We start from the raw sequence: 17439 nt of genomic DNA on the forward strand, positions 1-17439 counted from the left end.
GCAAAAATTTGCATAGTAGTTGTCTACAATGCACAGCACGCCTGATGGATCTTTCTCCTTTGGCAAAAGTGAACAAAACCTTGTATGATGATGAGTAGACTTCATTAATACCTGCATACATGAATGGACTTTTTGCTTACCGAAAAAAGTTTTTTTTGGCTTTATTAGAAAAATATACACAAAGTTTATAGACTAGAACTTATAGAGTTGCTAAAACTCTAGTATGTACTACTTACACAAATTGTGCCCCTTCAACCATGGCTATGTACTCGTAGCTTGAATTCCATTTAATTTCCTTCCAAAAATATTATTAAGGGCTTTGGTAAGAATATTAATTTCCATTGACTTCAATTTCTGGTTATTGAGTGAGAAATATCCGTATTACCTACACACTTCTACAGGAATAAGCATCGGTATAGGAGTTGGAAGTGCAGCAGGATTTATGATTCTGGTTTTTGGTGTAATCTTTGTGGCCCAAAGGTTTAAACATAAGAGGCAGATGATATTGAAACAGAAGTTTTTCAAGCAAATCGTGGACAACTATTACAACAATTAGTATCCCCAAGGGCAGACATTGCAGAAAGGATGATCATACCAATAGATGAGCTTGCAAAGGCAACAAACAACTTTGACAAAACCCGTGAACTTGGAGGTGGTGGGCATGGTACTGTATACAAAGGAATCTTATCAGACCTCCACGTTGTAGCCATCAAGAAGTCCAAGATAACAGTCCAGAAAGAAATAGATGAGTTCATAAATGAAGTAGCCATTCTCTCACAAATCAATCATAGGAATGTCGTGAACCTTCTTGGATGTTGCCTAGAGACAGAAGTCCCATTGTTGATCTATGAGTTTATTTCTAATGGAATCCTTTACGATCATCTCCAGGTTGAAGGGCCCAAGTCACTACCGTGGGTAACTAGGTTAAGGGTTGCAACAGAAATTGCTAGGGCTCTTGCCTATCTTCACTCGTCAGTTTCAATTCCAATAATACACAGAAATATCAAGTCTAGTAACATACTTCTTGATGATACTATGACATCGAAGGTGTCGGATTTTGGAGCTTCAAGGTACATACCAATGGATAAAACAGGATTAACAACAATGGTTCAGGGAACAATAGGAGAGCTTCAAGGTACATACCAATGGATAAAACAGGATTAACAACAATGGTTCAGGGAACAATAGGATACTTGGACCCTATGTACTTTTATACAGGTCGCCTCACCGAGAAAAGTGATGTATATAGCTTTGGCGTCATTGTTGTAGAATTGCTAACCAGAAAGAAACCTTTTTTCATATTTATTGGATGGAGATGGCCTTATTTCCCATTTTGTCAAGTTGCTTGCTGAGCAGAATCTGGTACAAATACTAGATCCACAAATCATAGAGGAGGGAGGCAAAGAAGTCCAGGAAATCTGCTTACTTGCAGCATCATGTGTAAAATTAAATGCAGAGGACCGGCCTACACTACAAAAAAATCTGTTGATCCATAACGATTAAATTTCGTCATAGATCATTAAAAACCCGTCATAAAACAGTATCTATAACGATCTCGAATTGCGTCATGTATTGAGCGTCACAGATCACACCTCGTGACGTTTCTTAAATTTTTGTCACGAATTGCTTGATCCATGACGTTTTGAAACCGTCATAGAATTCTCCCGGGCCCCCAAAGCCCAACCCAAACCCAATTTTTGTGATGAAAATAAACGTCACAAACAGTATAATTTTTGTCACGAAATCATTTGCCACGTCACACATTGATGACATAAAAAATGATGTGGCTGATGTCATGGCAATGATGTGGATGGCAATAATGATGTGTAAGGCTGACCTCATCAGTCCCCCCCAGCCGCCGCAATCCCCCACGCCACCGCACACGTGGCCCGTCCCCGGCCCCGCCACCTCCGCCCGCCCGCCTGCCACCTCACCCTCTCGACGCTTCTGCGGGAGGCTGGTGAGGTCAGTCTAAATTGACATGGCTGCTGGCCTGGAAAGTGGTGCTCATGTGGCAGCTGACATGGATAATGCGTTAGCAGCCCATTTGTTAATAGGCCCATTTTAGAGCTAGGGCCATTTTTTGCAACCCAATTTTGAACTGATCATCAAATTGGGCCCAATTTTCAACCCTTTTAATAGAATAGCCATTTTAGTCTAGAAGATATACTAAAATTTTCAGCTCATTTACCACAACATCAAATCAAATAGAATATCTCATATTTACATTGAGAAGCACATAAAAATAGCAAGTTACATGCTGTCATCTTGCATCAAAAGCAATACACTAGAAACAAAAATAGCAAAGGTTCCAATATTTGCCTCGAATTTCCCATGTCTTCGCATTACTTGTTCCTTGTTCCGTTTCATCCTAACATGGAAGAGCACATTGCCAAATATTAATCAGAAGGCAATATTTGTGATGGAAAATACTGAAACTAGCAGATTTTTTTAAGTATTCTGCAGGATAAGAAAACATGGAAGCACTCTGACACTAGAAGCACTCGAAGAAAAAAAAATATATGTACCATCTGTGCAAAGATGGATCGAATTCCTATCACTGCTGAAACATGCAAAGGAATAAAACTGAAAGCTCAACTAATCAGAAAAAATCCCTTAGGAGTTCAATTCACCTGAACACTCGTCGAGAACATGGTAGAAGCATCATCATCATAATCTCCTATTTTGTTTGAGATGGACAACAGCATCAACATGTTATCTTTATCCGGATCAACTGCCCATGCACCTCTCTTTTTCTTCTGGCTGCAGCTGTACAATCCATAAAAAAACTTAGACAAGTAACTAAAAGAAAACCATTCAATCATGATGCAGATAACTGATAGGTCAGAGGACGCACACCTAAATCAGAGAACTTGGTTAAGCAACTATGAGGAACACTCTATTCCTAGCAATTTTAAGGCTTGGCAGAACAATTTCCTTGAACAGAGAATGCACACATACAAGTACCTAATGTTAACTGTGTACCATTAGGAGCTACTTGAGCTTCTCAGAAGTCAGAACTGATGAGCTGTTCCCTCCTGATCTGCACACGGAGAAAGACCATTTTTTGGAAAAAGAAACAACTTATTGTCAGACATCAGCATACACATTGAAAAAAGGTTAGCACACAGTTCATGAGGTGTGGGCATAGATTATTAAAATAAACATAGAAATGATTTGAATTTAAACATAGAAGACTATGTAGGTCCTTATGCAGGAATGCACTAAGATTTTAACGCTGCTTCTTAGCGCCATGAAAAGGAGCTAAAGAAGAAATAGGCTTAGTATCCTGAGCTAAGTCACTTTCTTGAAAGAAAAGTGTGATTCAATATTTCATAAAATGAAATGCACTTGAACTATCACCATTAGATATGCAAAAAGTGCTAGCTCCCATTACTTTTTAGCAAGAAACGTGTGTACTAAGCAGTAGCTAACTTGGTTTAACAGGTCCAAAATTGTATTCACAAATCACAGAAGTCAGTATCACATTTTCGCACCATTGAGAAGTTTTATTATGTGGTGAGAAAATACAGTTAATTTCTGGAGCATTTGTGTTGCCTTCTCTGTGAGCATCTTCTTTGTCTTGTGTGTCAGACGAGGTAATTGCAAACTCAGATAAAATGGATTGCTAAAAAATTTCTACATCTGGTAGGCTATTCAGAGGACGAAGTAAAGAAGAGAGAAACTAACCTAACGCTGCCAACATGCCGTCACCTCAGTTCTCTTGCCTGCCCTCCACGCCCCTGCTATAGCACCACGACCTACCACCAGCAGCAATGAGATCACGAGAATATGCAGTCAGAGTCCCCATAAGGGTTTCGCGGCTCCTCAGAAAAGGAAGGAGAGGCAAATGAGGTTAGGTTGAGCGCAGCGTGACAGGCATCGGCGTCCTCCTTCCGAAAGCGGAGCAGGCCGAGTGCCGATGGCCTCCCCTTTCCCCACCCGCGCGGGTAGAAGACACGACGGCGGCGACTTGGTCCGCGTCGACCATGCGCGCGCGGCCGCGCGCTGAGTCCGCAGGTGGGACTGCTAGTCGATGCGGGCCCGCATGCGGCGTTGCGTGGTGTTGGCCTGGCCCCCGCCACACCAGCTTGGATCGCCGGCAGGGAGAGCACCGATGCCCTAGCGAGCAGCGTGGAGCCCAACCGCTCTAGGACGTCCTGCGCCTGCCACCGCCGCAGCGCGGCGGCCACCACGCCGGCGCTCCTGCCCCCGGCCGCGCGTCCGGGATGCTCTGCACACACAGCAGCCCAATTCGGCCGCCTGGGGATGTGGGGTGGAGATCCGTAGTCGCCAGGGGAGGTGGAGATCCGTCGCCACTGCCAGATCTTTGGAGGTGCAGGCGCGGGGTACTCGGGAGGTGAGGGAGCGCGGCGCGGCGCAAGGTGAGGGGAGGGGGAATGGATGTGAGGATTTAGGGTTTCAACTGATTTTATACTATGTGATCATGATTACAGCTGTTGGATCGAAAATGGATGGTCAGAAATAATTGGGCCAAGTAGGCTGAGCTACAAACAGCCCATACCTAACAATTTCTTTTTTTCCCATTTTATTGCACCATTGTAAATAATATATAAAAATAATTATCTTATATATACCAATATATTTTATATATATAATACACTACATATAATCTTTTTTGTAGGAGTTTCAAGAATTTTCGAACAGATTTGGTATTTTCTACCATTTAAATGAAATTTGCATGCTTTATGAAAGTAATTACTATTTGAACCACAAGTATCTTAAATAATATCTAAAAAATCCCGAAAAAATATATTTCAGTATATCCGTTTAATTATAGCTCATATCTTAAAAATGGAAGAAAATTTTAAATGTTTGCTAGGTATAATTCAAACTTCTATTTGCAACCTTGTAATAAAATAATGATAATAATACCTAAAACTTCACTGAAAAATTATGTAAATTGTTATAGAATCATTTTATGAATGTATAATCTTGACATAATTTTTTAAAAAAAAAATTATGATGTTTGAAATATACATTGTTATAATGGATACATCTCTCACACAATATCCTGTAATTCAAGTCAAAACTTTGAGATTTGAATACCTCTTCATATTTTTGAACTCGTATGCACTTCAAATTTGGACACAACCTTATTTTCACCATATCATTAGAAAATATGAACTTACATTACCAATTTTTGTGAAAAAACATATTTTTTTCTACTTTCAATTTAGGTATGAGCCAACTTATTCACAGTACATACGGGAAGAGTAATATGCTGTGCACAAGGTACCTGCAGGGTGTGAACATTGACGCAACTCCTAATCCACCGAGCCTCAGTTTAAGGTTTGCTCGAGGACGAGCAAAAGTTTAAGCTTGGGGGGTGTTGACGGCCATTATTTCACATTCTAGCCGTCAACTTCTCGGGAATAAATTGATCTTTACACTAAGTTCCATTCATATTTTTTTTAGTTCTAACGAGTTCCACATGTTTTGGATGAATTATGATTCAGGAGCAAGTGCATGAAAAATGGATAAATTTGGGCAAAAACCCAGGCCGACCGGCCTCTCCTAGGCCGGGCGGCCTGGCACCTCTGAAGATAGTGCCACGTCTTTGATCCAGGGGCAATGTGACACACCCACAATGCCTCCAAGCCATGGATTGGATGTCGGTTTGATCAAGTGGATCCAAAGGCTTGCACAAGGATTAAAGGACCCACAACTCAGAGCAAACTCGTGTCCAAGTCATCTATCCACCACCCAAACAAGATCACAAGCGTACAAGTGTATCGTCAGCGCAACGGAGGGCCGAGACGTGCCAGAGGGAGGCCGGCCGGCCTAGCACGTGCATGCGTAGATATCAAGCAACTGTCAACCGCCTCCAGAAGCAAATCAGAGCCACTGCCCAAAGGTCGGTGGCCACTTGGCAGGATCCCCAGGCCGGTCGGCCTAGGGAAGGCTAGCCGGCCCCACTTTGCAGCGACTAATGCTCAGGCTTCGTGTGGAAGACAAGCTCAACCTCCATACCTACTTACAACTGACGCCACATGCTTTACCGGCCAAGAACCGACCCTGGAAGACTATAAATAGGACCCCCATCCATCACTTGTAACACACACCATTGGAGCTCTTCTCTCTTTACTTCACCTTCTAGAGTAGGTTAGTAGTTTGGGAGTTAGAGTCGAGTCGAGCTTGCTCGGGATTCCGGAGTCATCAGAAGTATGGTATAGCTCTTGTATCTTTCTTTTGATTTTATAAATATAAGTTATCTTCTTTACTTATCTGAGTCAGCTTTACTTTCCGCATTTTTTTATCTTTTCGACTCTGAGTGTTCAGCTCGAGCGTGGAAGTTTTACCTTCAGCTTAGGCTAAGTTATCTTTCTAATTTTCGGGATCTTATCTTATGGGTTTTCTCGCCCAGACTAGAGTAACTCAAGTTAGTTCTCTAGGTTGAGAGGGATTTCTCTCGAAGGCCTCGAGAGAAATCCTAATACGGAGTGCAGACATGGTGTCTGAGGTTAGTGTTAGCTAGAAAGTGTGTTCTACCCCACAGAACCGTTGTGGTAGGCGGCAGGTGGTGACAACCCTGTCCGTCCCTTGCAGTCCACCACATTCGGGTGTTTTCAAAGCAGTAGTGCAGGTTGCCGTTGGACTCCCCTCTCATCCCTTTCTGAAGTCCTTCCTCTTCCAGCCACCGAAGTAAGCCCTACTTTCCCGAAGATTAGTTAGATGTTTAGTCTGATCTAGAGAGGCTAGCTCGATAGTTTACATGTGTATCATGTGTCTTATCTCGCTCGTTGTCCTCCCAACTGCTACCTTTCTAAGGAGTTGAGCCTTCTTGTGTCACTCGGTCATTGACTGGCCATCTATCCTATCCACATATCTAGTTTACTCCCGTCTAGTTAGTTGGTTGATTAAGCTAGTACGGTAATCATTCGATTTATGATACTCTTTACCATAGTGCTTTCCTAAAGAAAAATATGATACCCTGAATACTCCAAGGTGAAGTTCTACAGTGGTGATTCTGTGCGCTTGCAGAATATATATTCTATTGGGCATAATAAACACCAACAGGGAACTTGACCGGGGAAATTGCAACCCGAAGGGCTCCTCTGCTCCGGCCGTGCAGCAGCCCGACGACCCCCAGAGGCCGCCCCCATAGCCGCGACCTTGCGAACAGTGGCGTGGTGCCGAGAGAAGAGGGGAAGCAGGCCGCTGCGGCGCGTTGGAGAGGACCGGTGTGGGAGGGCGGCGGCAGCGCTACGGCCCAGTGTTGACGTTGATTGGCGGTGTGGCAGCCCGCCGGCCCCGATGGCACAGTGGCTTGACATCCCCACGGTGATCCTCTGCAGCCGCACAGGGCACGCGCGCTAGCTCTGGGGGAGCGGTGCGGCAGTGCTGGTAGGAGGTGGGGCGCCTAGCCTGATGCGCGGCATGGGCGGGCTGATCCAGATGTGGAGCCGAGGAGGACGACGACGCGGAGGCATGTAGGCCCAGTGGCGGCCCCATGGCGATGTGGTACCCGACGGGGACGTCGAGCGGCGCCGCCATGTGGTGACCAGGGAAGAGGTAGGTCCTTCTGCTGTTTATTGACCACGACGGCGCGACAGATCAGATGGATCGGGCGCCCATCCTATATGGGCGCTGCACCCGGCGGAGATTGGGATCGATCTCCCCATGGGCGGCGCGGGGCAGCGGAAGCCTGAACCCTCGGTTAGAACCCGGAATCGTGATACCGTGTAAGGGAGTAGGATGCGTATGATATGGTCGATGTATTGCATTGAGCCTCTAGGGCGAATATATAGAAATACATGGTTTGGAAGATAAGTAGCCTCTTCTAGAGATAAGGAAGGATATCTCAGAATTACAATCAATCCTAAATCAACCATATTCGGAGCTGCCTAATACCCTAATAGAAACCACGTCATCAGCCTTGGCGTATGGGATATGAGGCTATCACACCAAGGCTCTCATGCATGGCATGGCGTGGCATGGCAATCTCTTGTGTCTTGTCACAACACCAGGGGGCGTGACATGGCAAGTTATATATATCTTTGATAGTAATAGGTCACACTACTACTCCGCGGTGGCCCAAGATGCGTTGGGTCAATTTCTGGTTCTATTAAGTCAATGTCGTAGTTCGTTCACATTTATTGACTTTTCTTCCTATGAAATCCGGATAAATCGTTATGTGAGTTTTATTTGTCTCGAGCCAATAGCAAACAAAAACTTGCACTCCTTGTTGTAGAGCATGGCCAGGGCCGGCGGCCCTGAGGCAGTGTGGGCGGTGCGACCGCACCGGGCCTCCAAAAATTAGGAGCCTCCAAAAATTATTATGCTATGAGACCTATCAAGTCAAAAATAACACTTATGCTTATAAGTTAGCTTGTTTAGGTGTTGAAAGGAACGGAATCATCCATGTATTCGGCATGATCCTCTCCCAGAATTTGTAATCGGTATTGTTGAGTGTGACATCTCTGCCCTATTGGATGAATAACGAAACGAGCTGCATTGGGATTAAAAAAAATCGCAAGTGCAAACAAAGCCCTGTTGCAAATTTACATAGAGAGTAACCTAATAGAGAGGAAGACCAAATGGATAACTCTTACACCGTCTGCCCAGTTGCACGCTGTAACATTCCATATTTTTACGGAATGTTATAAGACCAAAAAATGCGGGTTTTCCAAAACTTTTTGTGTGCAAGTGTAACTAGCTATAAATAATTTAACAAGTCCCTTCCTCAAGTCTGCACGTCTCCGAGCTGATCGGTGAGCGCTGCCAAAACCAGTCCCCAACTCCCTGTCGTGCTGACCGGCGTCTCGCCGATGATCCTTCCGTAGGCCGGCCCTAGAACCCCATCCTACCCTTTCGCTTGCAGGAGCCGACGTCGTCGCCGCTGTCCGGCCGCGCCATGGCCTTGCCATGGCTGTGCTCGGCATGCGCGCGCACACAACCACCCTCACACGGCCGAAAGGCTAAACCTTTCACTCGCCGCTGTCTTGACCTCGCCATGCTGCATGCCCTGTTTGCGGTTGTCGCGATGCCGCGTCGTGGCGCACGAGAATGCCACTACGGCATTTTTCCGAACGCTCTGCGTGCGCTTTTTGCACATACACGACCACCGCCATGCCATAAGCACAACTCCCTTTGCCGCCTCCGCTCACGCGACCCGTAGAGGCCGCCTCCGCCCGCGCGACCCGGTCTCTCCTCTACATGACCAGCGCACCCATCGCTCGCCCTAGCCGCCTATAAGGTCCCACGCAGCCGCCGCGCAAAACCCTAACTCCCCTTTGCCCCTTCCACGGCCGCCGCCGCCTCGGATTGAAAGGAAAGCTCACACGCACGCGCGTCCAAACTAAGACCCTAAGTATCACCGATACGTGATACGCCGATACAGATACGGGTACGGGTACGGCGATACGATGATACGGCGATTTTCAAAAAATAAGGATACGCCGATACGACATGTATATATATTTTTACAAACATAAATTATCAAATAATTCTTGAGAACGAAATAGATAATAAACATTATATTTTTAAAGGGCCAACACATGTAGCAAATGTTCAAGTTCAACTAGAAATAGCTAAATGATTAGTACAACCTTGATGGGCCTACGTTGATGGGTCCTGATGCTCTTTCAAATAAGGTGTTATTGGCCCAAAAGTATCGGACGGAGTATCGGGAAGTATCGGACGGAGTATCGGAAATTAAATCTTTTATTTTTAAATCATAATTTCCCGATACTTTTCGATACGTGTATCGGGGCGTATCGCCGTATCGGGCCGTATCGGATACGGGTACGACACCCATTTTGAAGTATCGGTGATTCATAGCTGAGACCAAGGTCGTGCTTCGCTGTAGCCACCCACCGCTGCCGCCAGGTTTTCTCGTCGCCGTAGCGTTTCATATCCACCACCGCGGTTCCGAACCGTCGGAGCTCCGCGCGTGTGAAGGTTCTCATTGCCGAGCCCCAAGGCCAAGTCTTGGCCTCAGCACGCAGTCGCTGGCCCATCGCCGTCGTTTGACCTGCCGCCAGCGAGCGCCGTGGCCTCACCTCGGTCCTGTCCATCGCACACGCCTCGCGATGTCGCAGTTGTGTCGCGCACTGGCCTCGACGGCATTCCGTCGAGCACCTTGTGCTCCTGTCCAAACTCACACCCGCACAACCACATGCACGCACACACGAGCCGAAGCCGCACCAGATCTGGAGGGAGCCGCAGCAGGTCCAACCGCCACCGACATGTGGAACCAGTTCGTCAGCGAGAGGGAGGAGCCGCCAGGTGGACCTGAGCTGTCAGTCAGAAGAGAAGGAAAGAAGAAAGAGAAGAGAGGAAAATTGCGCAATGGCCCAATGGCACCATTGGAGCCAGACCAAGCTGAAGCCACAGTCCATTTCCTTGGCCCGTGGATCAGCACAAGCTAGCCTGAACCGGTGCCAGACCGAGCCGATCCGCCAAGCCGAGTCGATGGCTCTTGGGGCGAGTCGAGCCGGCCTGCTAACCCCGAGCCTAGTAACCCCTAGAATCCTTTTTCCATTTCTTTTTCTTTTCCCAGCTGACACATGGGCCCCGGACGTCAGTGACACTGTGAGACCGACATGTGGGCCCGCTAACCCTGCTGACAGTTGACTTGTCAATGTTGACCAGTCAACACTGATGTCAACATTGACCATGCTGATGTCAGCAAGACCGACCCCCTGCTGACATCATGCTGGCGTCAGCATGACACGTGGCATGCCCAGAGGCTGCCACATGTCGGCCTGTGGATTTTACTTTTTCCAAAAATCATTTATTAATTTCAAAAATTGATTTAAACTTCAAAAATTCATAATAAATCAACCGGACCAATAAAAAATATGAAACCAGTTTCATAATTCTTCTAAAATCATGATCTTCCCGTTAGTGTAGGTTTTGGTGTGATTTGGGTCTTATTTGGATACTTTTGTGCACTTTCACACTTTAGCCCCTGCATCTATACGTAATTACAAATAGGACCTTGTTGTTGAGGAGCTGACCGACGTCCCGAACGATCAAGGGCGTGTTTGGAAACGTGGTCGTGGCCAGCTCGGCCCAACATCCAGGCCGTGGCCAGCCAGAGCCTAGAGGACACGGGCCACCTCTCCTTGTTTGGTCCACTGGCCCAACGCGGCCTGGGCTGCTTTGTGGCTGTGTTTGGAGCACACCTGGGAGCCCGGCCAGTAGCCCAACCGCCAGCAACTGCCCAGACTGGGTGCTGTTTGGTGGCCGGCTAGGCTAGGCAACCAGCAGCATCACACATATATCACACATAGATGAACAAGGCAAACATGCTCACCACTGAATAATAATCACAAATGAATAAATGAAGTATGAAAACCGAATATTTCTCATACATGATCACAAATGAATTATCACAACTCAATAATAATCCTCCAACAATTAACATGTTTTACAATGATCCCAGCTTTCCCAAGTGACATGTACAGCTTGTAAGAGAGAACAAGGAAAAAATGTGGCCTAAGCTTGTAACAGATTTGCATCATGATTTGGTAATTAAAGGTGGCCTCAGCTTTGTGATATGGTGGTGCACAGTTTAGGTTACATTCATTGGTGACTGCTAGCAACAGAAAAACCAAACATGAACAAACAACCGATAAGAAGCAAATCCCAACAGAAAAAGCAAACATTAACAAATCACCATGAAAAAGCAGCCACCTCATGTACATGTTTTCATCATAGGCCATTTAAAATCCCTCTTGGTCCACCAAGACAATGACAACAATGGAACATAATGAAAATCATAGAAAATGAAACATGATTGCAATAAAGTCTGAATGTAGCCAACAAGGCTACAAATAGTCTTACAATACCAAGTTGTCCTGAAATGTTTGCATCCAACTAACTAGATCAAATAGTTAGCCACCCTCTTAGCAAAATAAAACCCCAAAAGGACAGCAGGAAGTTAGCCAAACTACCTCCACAAGATCCTACAGTCTAGTGTCAACTGTAGTCAAAAGAGGAGATTGGAGGAATTATACATCTCTATAGTCAACCCCATTAAGTTCCATTTACGCCAGCACTGGAACAAAACTACAGGTAATAGTTCTTGGCTAGCAAGGTCCTAAGCCAAAGAGCCTTGGGCCTTATTGTCCAGCAAGTAGGTGTAGGCTACTATCAGTGCCTCCTCACTAAACCCAGGGCACTCCATCACAGCTAGGTACAGGTTAGCATCAACATGGGCTGGTCCAGTCTCCCTAAGGGCATTAGCCACATTGTTCACTGCATTAGACATGTTAGTGAGCAGGAGCTTCTCATCCTCAGTGAATGCTCCCCTCTTCCTCTTACCACCAACTGTTGAATGGGTCAAGACCTCGGTGGACTTGCTGCTGCTGGGTAGGGGTGGAATCGAGCCGAGCCTCGACTTTTTTCGAGCTTTCTTCGAAATCAATATATTCGTATTTATTATAGTCTCCCGCGTTGTTTGATATGCAATTTCAAATCGAGCATAACGAGCCGAGCCGAGCCGAGCCTGCCAAAATTGACTTTTGTTCCAAATCAACTAATCTTTATTTTAAAAAAAGAACGAACTTAATCGGAGCAATTTTGAAACGAGCCACCGAGCCAGCTTAACGAGCTTTTTTTCCAGCCCTACTGCTGGGTATGTCATGGCTAGATGGGTAGTCACTAGCAGTCTTGAATGAAGTGCCCTCAATCTTTGCTACCACACTGTCATCTTGGTTTTGCCGTAGTGCCTCACCAGAACCTACAACATACTTCCCAGTGGCCATTGCATGGCCAAAGATTGCCTCCATCTCAGTGTAAAACCTAATGGGATAGTTAAGGAACTCAGCATCCTTAGGGTGGTCCTGCACAAGGGTTACAAGCTAAGGGTCATAAACAGTTTGACTGGAACCTAATTAAAAAGAATAAGAGTACCATTCTACCTTGATGTGGTTACTGTAGTGCTCAGAATCTAGCATGATTGCACTGTTGTCATTGTCCCAAAGAGCCCCACTAAAATCTTTGAGCTTAGAGACCTTTGCCCACTTCTACCTCCACTTCCTGAAGTGGTTATACACCTGAGTGGGGATAACAATATCACCAGTGAACTCTCTCAACTGTTTGGCCACTAGGTTCACATCTTATCCTTGAAAACCTTGTCTGGCCTACTACCATCACTCACAAGCTGTGCCATCTTCCTTATGACAAATCCAGATAAAGCATTGTTCCACCTCATGGGTCCAGCAGCTGCAGCAGCTGCTGGTGGGGGAGTATCAGGAGGTGCAGCAGCTGCAGGTGCTGCTAGTGGGGGAGCTAGAGGAGGTCCAGCGGCTACAGGAGCCGCTGGTGGGGGAGCAACAGGAGGAGCCTCATCAAAGTGCACCTGGACATACCCATCCCGATCACTAGCATCCTCAACACAACAAAGCAGGAGCCATCATAATAATCACAACAACATGAGGTCATATGAAGAGACAAGACAATAGCATAAAAGCCAAATAGCACACATAATATCAAATATGAGTCTCAGTTATGTCCAAATATTATTACATCAGCATCACAAATCCAAGTATTCCAGCCAGGGCCAACAAACTAGATATTAAAAAGAATTAAGTAACATTAATCAAGTCCTATGAGTACCCCTCCCATCCCACATTGCACTGCAAATTGCATCTCTCCTAGCTGCCATGGCTTGAGAGTCTTGGGTTAAAATGCCATCAACAGGTTGAGTGTCATGCTCCAAAGGTGGCACCCATTATTCAGTGAACTAGACAACTTCATCTACCCCATAGCCTAGGATCCAGTTGTGCAGGATGCAACAAGCTAGGACAAGCTTCACCTATGTTTTGTAACGGTGGAAGGGCTTGTTGTCTAGGATTCTGAACATGTTCTTGAGTGCCCCAAAGGCCCTCTCAATTGTTACCCTAAGTGAGGAGTGCCTCAGGTTGAACAACTCCCTTGCATTGGTTGGTCGGTTTCTTGGGCCATACTATGACAAATGATACCTAGCCCCCTGTAGGGAGGAAGGAAACCAGTGCGGCAACCATACCCTGCATCTACAAGGTAGAATTTACCTACAAGGACACAAAAGACAACCTAAGGCCACTAATCTGGATAAGGACAATGTACATGTTTATTTCAAATGTAGACCAGTTACCTTCAGGTACAACAAAACCATCATTTCTCTCAATTGTATCTGCAAGTATGAGGGCATCATGTGCTAAACCCTCCCAACCAGCTAGAACATAGGTGAACTTCATGTCAAAGCCCACTGCAGCCATGAGATTTTGTGTGGTGTCTTTGTGCCTACCCCTGAATGGTTGCTGAATGCGTCTAGGCACTCTGGCCAACACATGGGTGCCATCTATTGCACCAACACAGTCCTAGAAACCAATGCATGTTTCATTAGAACAAGGCATTGTGCAGTAGTTTTCCCACAATGTGATTAATGGGTGCTTACCTACAAGTATGGGTTCCATCTGTGGCTCCCAAGGATTTTTGCATTGGTGGTGGTAGATGGATGCTTGATCATGTCATTTCTAAGCTCACCAACAGCATACAAAACATGGTGAAAGTGCCTATGGACTGTCTCAATGGACCTCCTAAAGGATTGGTGCACCACCCTAAACCTCTGATTGTGCCCCACTACATGAAGGAACATTGCAACCTGTTCCTCAATAGAAGCACCTGCATTGTCCTAGAGCAGCCCCCTAGTTCTAAAAAGGTTGCACAAAGAAAAAAAGGGCATTCTCCTCATCCTTAACACAGACACACATTCTACATCTGTGGAATGGTAGATGGCCTGTAGGGTTCTTTGTCTATGGTGCTCAGCATCACTTCTAAGGTCATACAAAAGAGGGATAGGCTTTAAGTCAGGCTCAGATTCAGGTTCATCCCTTACTCTTTTCAGTGTAGACACAACAACAGACACCATGCAAACTATCATCCCAATAGCTTGCCTAACCATTATGGCACGATTCTTAGCAGAAACATCCATCTACATACATGTTAATTCAAAGAACATCTAGATTTAGACAGGCTTGGTTAGCATCAACATGGAGATGTAAGCTTAAAAAAATTAATGTGCACGACTGCTTGATTTAACAAGCCTCCCAATGCCCTGGACTACATCATCGACCACAGGAAAACCATGAACCAGTGCACTTGACAACATCATCGACCACAACAAGACCATGAACTAGAGAAACTTAAGACATCAAGTAAATCGCAAAATCTTAACCCAAGCATCAGGGCTAGAGGGAAAGGAGAAGGATTTGGTGTCCATTTCACCTTGGGGTGCTCGGTGGAGGCACAGGAACACGAAGACCAGGAAGAAGGGGAAGCAGATCCAATCTGTAGCAAACCCTAGGCACCGCCACCATCGAGGAAGAAGAAGCGCGCCACCTGGAGTCCCAAAGAGGGAGCAGGTGCGTCGATGAGTACAAGCCGAACTGCGGCGGGGAACGAAGAGGAAGCCCGCCGGGGAAGAACCACTGCTCACCGCACCACCACCAAACCCTAGTTGGCATCTCACAGGAGTGGAGTGAGGGAGAGGGGAGAGGGGAGAGGGGAGACGGCGATAGGGAGGTGGCTTCCCTTTATATGCCATGGATTTCACCGCGGAGAGTTGGCGCGAGGAAGTTTCACCGTTCCAGTGCGAGCCACCCGCCACCGCCCGAATTGCCACTGCCATGCGCCGCACAGAGCCAAGCTCCCCAGCTACGAGATATTTTCTCATAGGTGTGGAGCCAGGCAAAGGTGGCGCTTTTGGCCCTCGCAGGCCAAGCCGAGGGACGGGAAAGTGGAGTCAAACGCGTGGATGGGCTCCCAGGAGCGCAGTCGAGCCCACAGGCCACCCTATCAAACATGCCCCAGAAGACCTCGGAGGCCCAGAAGGACTACAAAGACACGCCAGGTTCATGCCCATCTATGATTTGAATTCCCAGTAGGCATTGCTTGCTAGAATTGCAATCGCTTTAAAACTGTTGATAAGATGAACCTGCAAGACCTACTTTTACCTAAATTCCTTGAACTCCTATTATACCATGTTGAATTGTTGAGATGCTTTGCATGTGTTTGTGTGGGGATATGCAATGATAGTCTTGGCGTGAGTGGAGATCCACCTTAGAGGAGTTGGTGACTAGGACTTTAGCGGCGGCGGGGGGGGGGGGGGGGAGCGATTTAACCTAATCCTCGGATCAGGGGCTAGGGGCGTGTGTTGGGCACGCCCTATGGACCAAGGAAGTGCAATGGCACATCCGGCGGACCACCTGTGGTGGGTGCGTGTTTCCTTCGGGAAGATGTGGCGGAGGAGGAGTTGTGGGGCGATACATGTAATAGGTGCCCACCGCAGACCGTGTGATGAATACGCAGACGTGACAAAGATGCTCGCCTCGGCATATAAGGAACCGGTTGGGGTAACTATGATTGGTGGGACTATGTAAACATGCACACCACTTAGCCTCTATGCGGAAGGATATGGTCCGAAGCTAGCAAGTTGGGTACCAAGCCTGTAGGGGGATAGGGTATCAGTGTAGGGGAGGAGGTGCTGACCTCGCATTCCTCGAGTCGCAAGTTAGGCTTCACAGTCCCGGGGTGACCTCTTGCAGGAGGACGCGCCCAGATCCGGGAAAACAGGATGGTACCATGGCTACTAGTTCTCATTCTCAGTAGACCATTGTCTCGTCGTAAGTTGGTTTGATTCCGGCTTGTTTCGATTCAAGTGGGTCTAGGTGTACAACGTCTGCAGAGTGAAAAATATATGTATAGCCGCGTACTCGGTCATGTACGATCCTACTTTTCCATTGCTTCCATTAGTTAGTGTTACTAGATATTTCAACCTCCCTCTAGTCTACTGGCCTTCTTGGATAGCAGTAGAGGTGCGAGGAGAGGGAGTTCTCGTACCGACTTGGTAGGATCTTGATGGGTTATGCTTAGTCAGGAAGGTGTGAGTTGACTGGGAGTCCGGGATGCCGGAATGGCCCACGTCGGGAGAATTGGCTGATGATATGAACTTGCTGCTGTTAAATAGGAAAACCCTCGCCTTAACCTTGGCTACTTTTTATATCCGTGCATTCCACTTAAAGCTGCATTTGGATGGTGACGTGAACCTATCCCGTCCTTGGGGATAGTTTGGTTGATGCAGGATCCGATTTTGTTTCGACGATCAAGCTGGACGACGATGAAGGACGCTATGGACAGGTCGAGCTACGCTCAAGTTTGCCTGTGGAGGACTAATGCCGGAAGATGAAGGATGCCTAGATGACTAACTACCGCTTCCGAATTCTGCTTGTAAATCATTTAGCCCAAGGGGCTTGTGCTCTGATTATCATACCGCAAATCCTCTGGATTATGTATAATTAAACCCATGTAATGACTTGTATCGAGAGGTATGCCTGTGATATATAATTAAAATGAGTTCTGTATGTAATAGCTACTGATCCAGGGACTATCACGACGATATAGGGAGTCGGGTTCTTCTTTTGGAAA

General features: G+C 46.5%; 1 long non-coding RNA gene and 2 pseudogenes across 3 annotated transcripts; 1 reads left to right on the forward strand and 2 right to left on the reverse strand.

Moving 5' to 3' along the window:
* Positions 1–280: 280 nt before the first annotated feature.
* LOC120678070 lies at positions 281–1503 on the forward strand (annotated as a pseudogene).
* A 662-nt stretch (positions 1504–2165) lies between these two features.
* On the reverse strand, positions 2166–4396 carry LOC120680023. 3 transcript variants are annotated; one of them, XR_005677434.1, is made up of 4 exons: positions 3304–3684; positions 2968–3241; positions 2634–2769; positions 2166–2371 (listed from the first exon to the last, which is right to left on the reverse strand). It is a non-coding gene; the product is annotated as an uncharacterized LOC120680023 (long non-coding RNA). The 3 variants fall into 3 exon arrangements; XR_005677435.1 differs by lacking the exon at positions 3304–3684 and adding an exon at positions 3691–4396 and having other exon boundaries at positions 2168–2371; positions 2968–3043; XR_005677433.1 differs by having other exon boundaries at positions 2968–3674.
* A 7674-nt stretch (positions 4397–12070) lies between these two features.
* Positions 12071–14231, reverse strand: LOC120678071 (annotated as a pseudogene).
* Positions 14232–17439: the final 3208 nt, after the last annotated feature.

This window comes from Panicum virgatum, chromosome 6N (genome assembly GCF_016808335.1).
Source record: "Panicum virgatum strain AP13 chromosome 6N, P.virgatum_v5, whole genome shotgun sequence".
NCBI lineage: Eukaryota > Viridiplantae > Streptophyta > Magnoliopsida > Poales > Poaceae > Panicum > Panicum virgatum.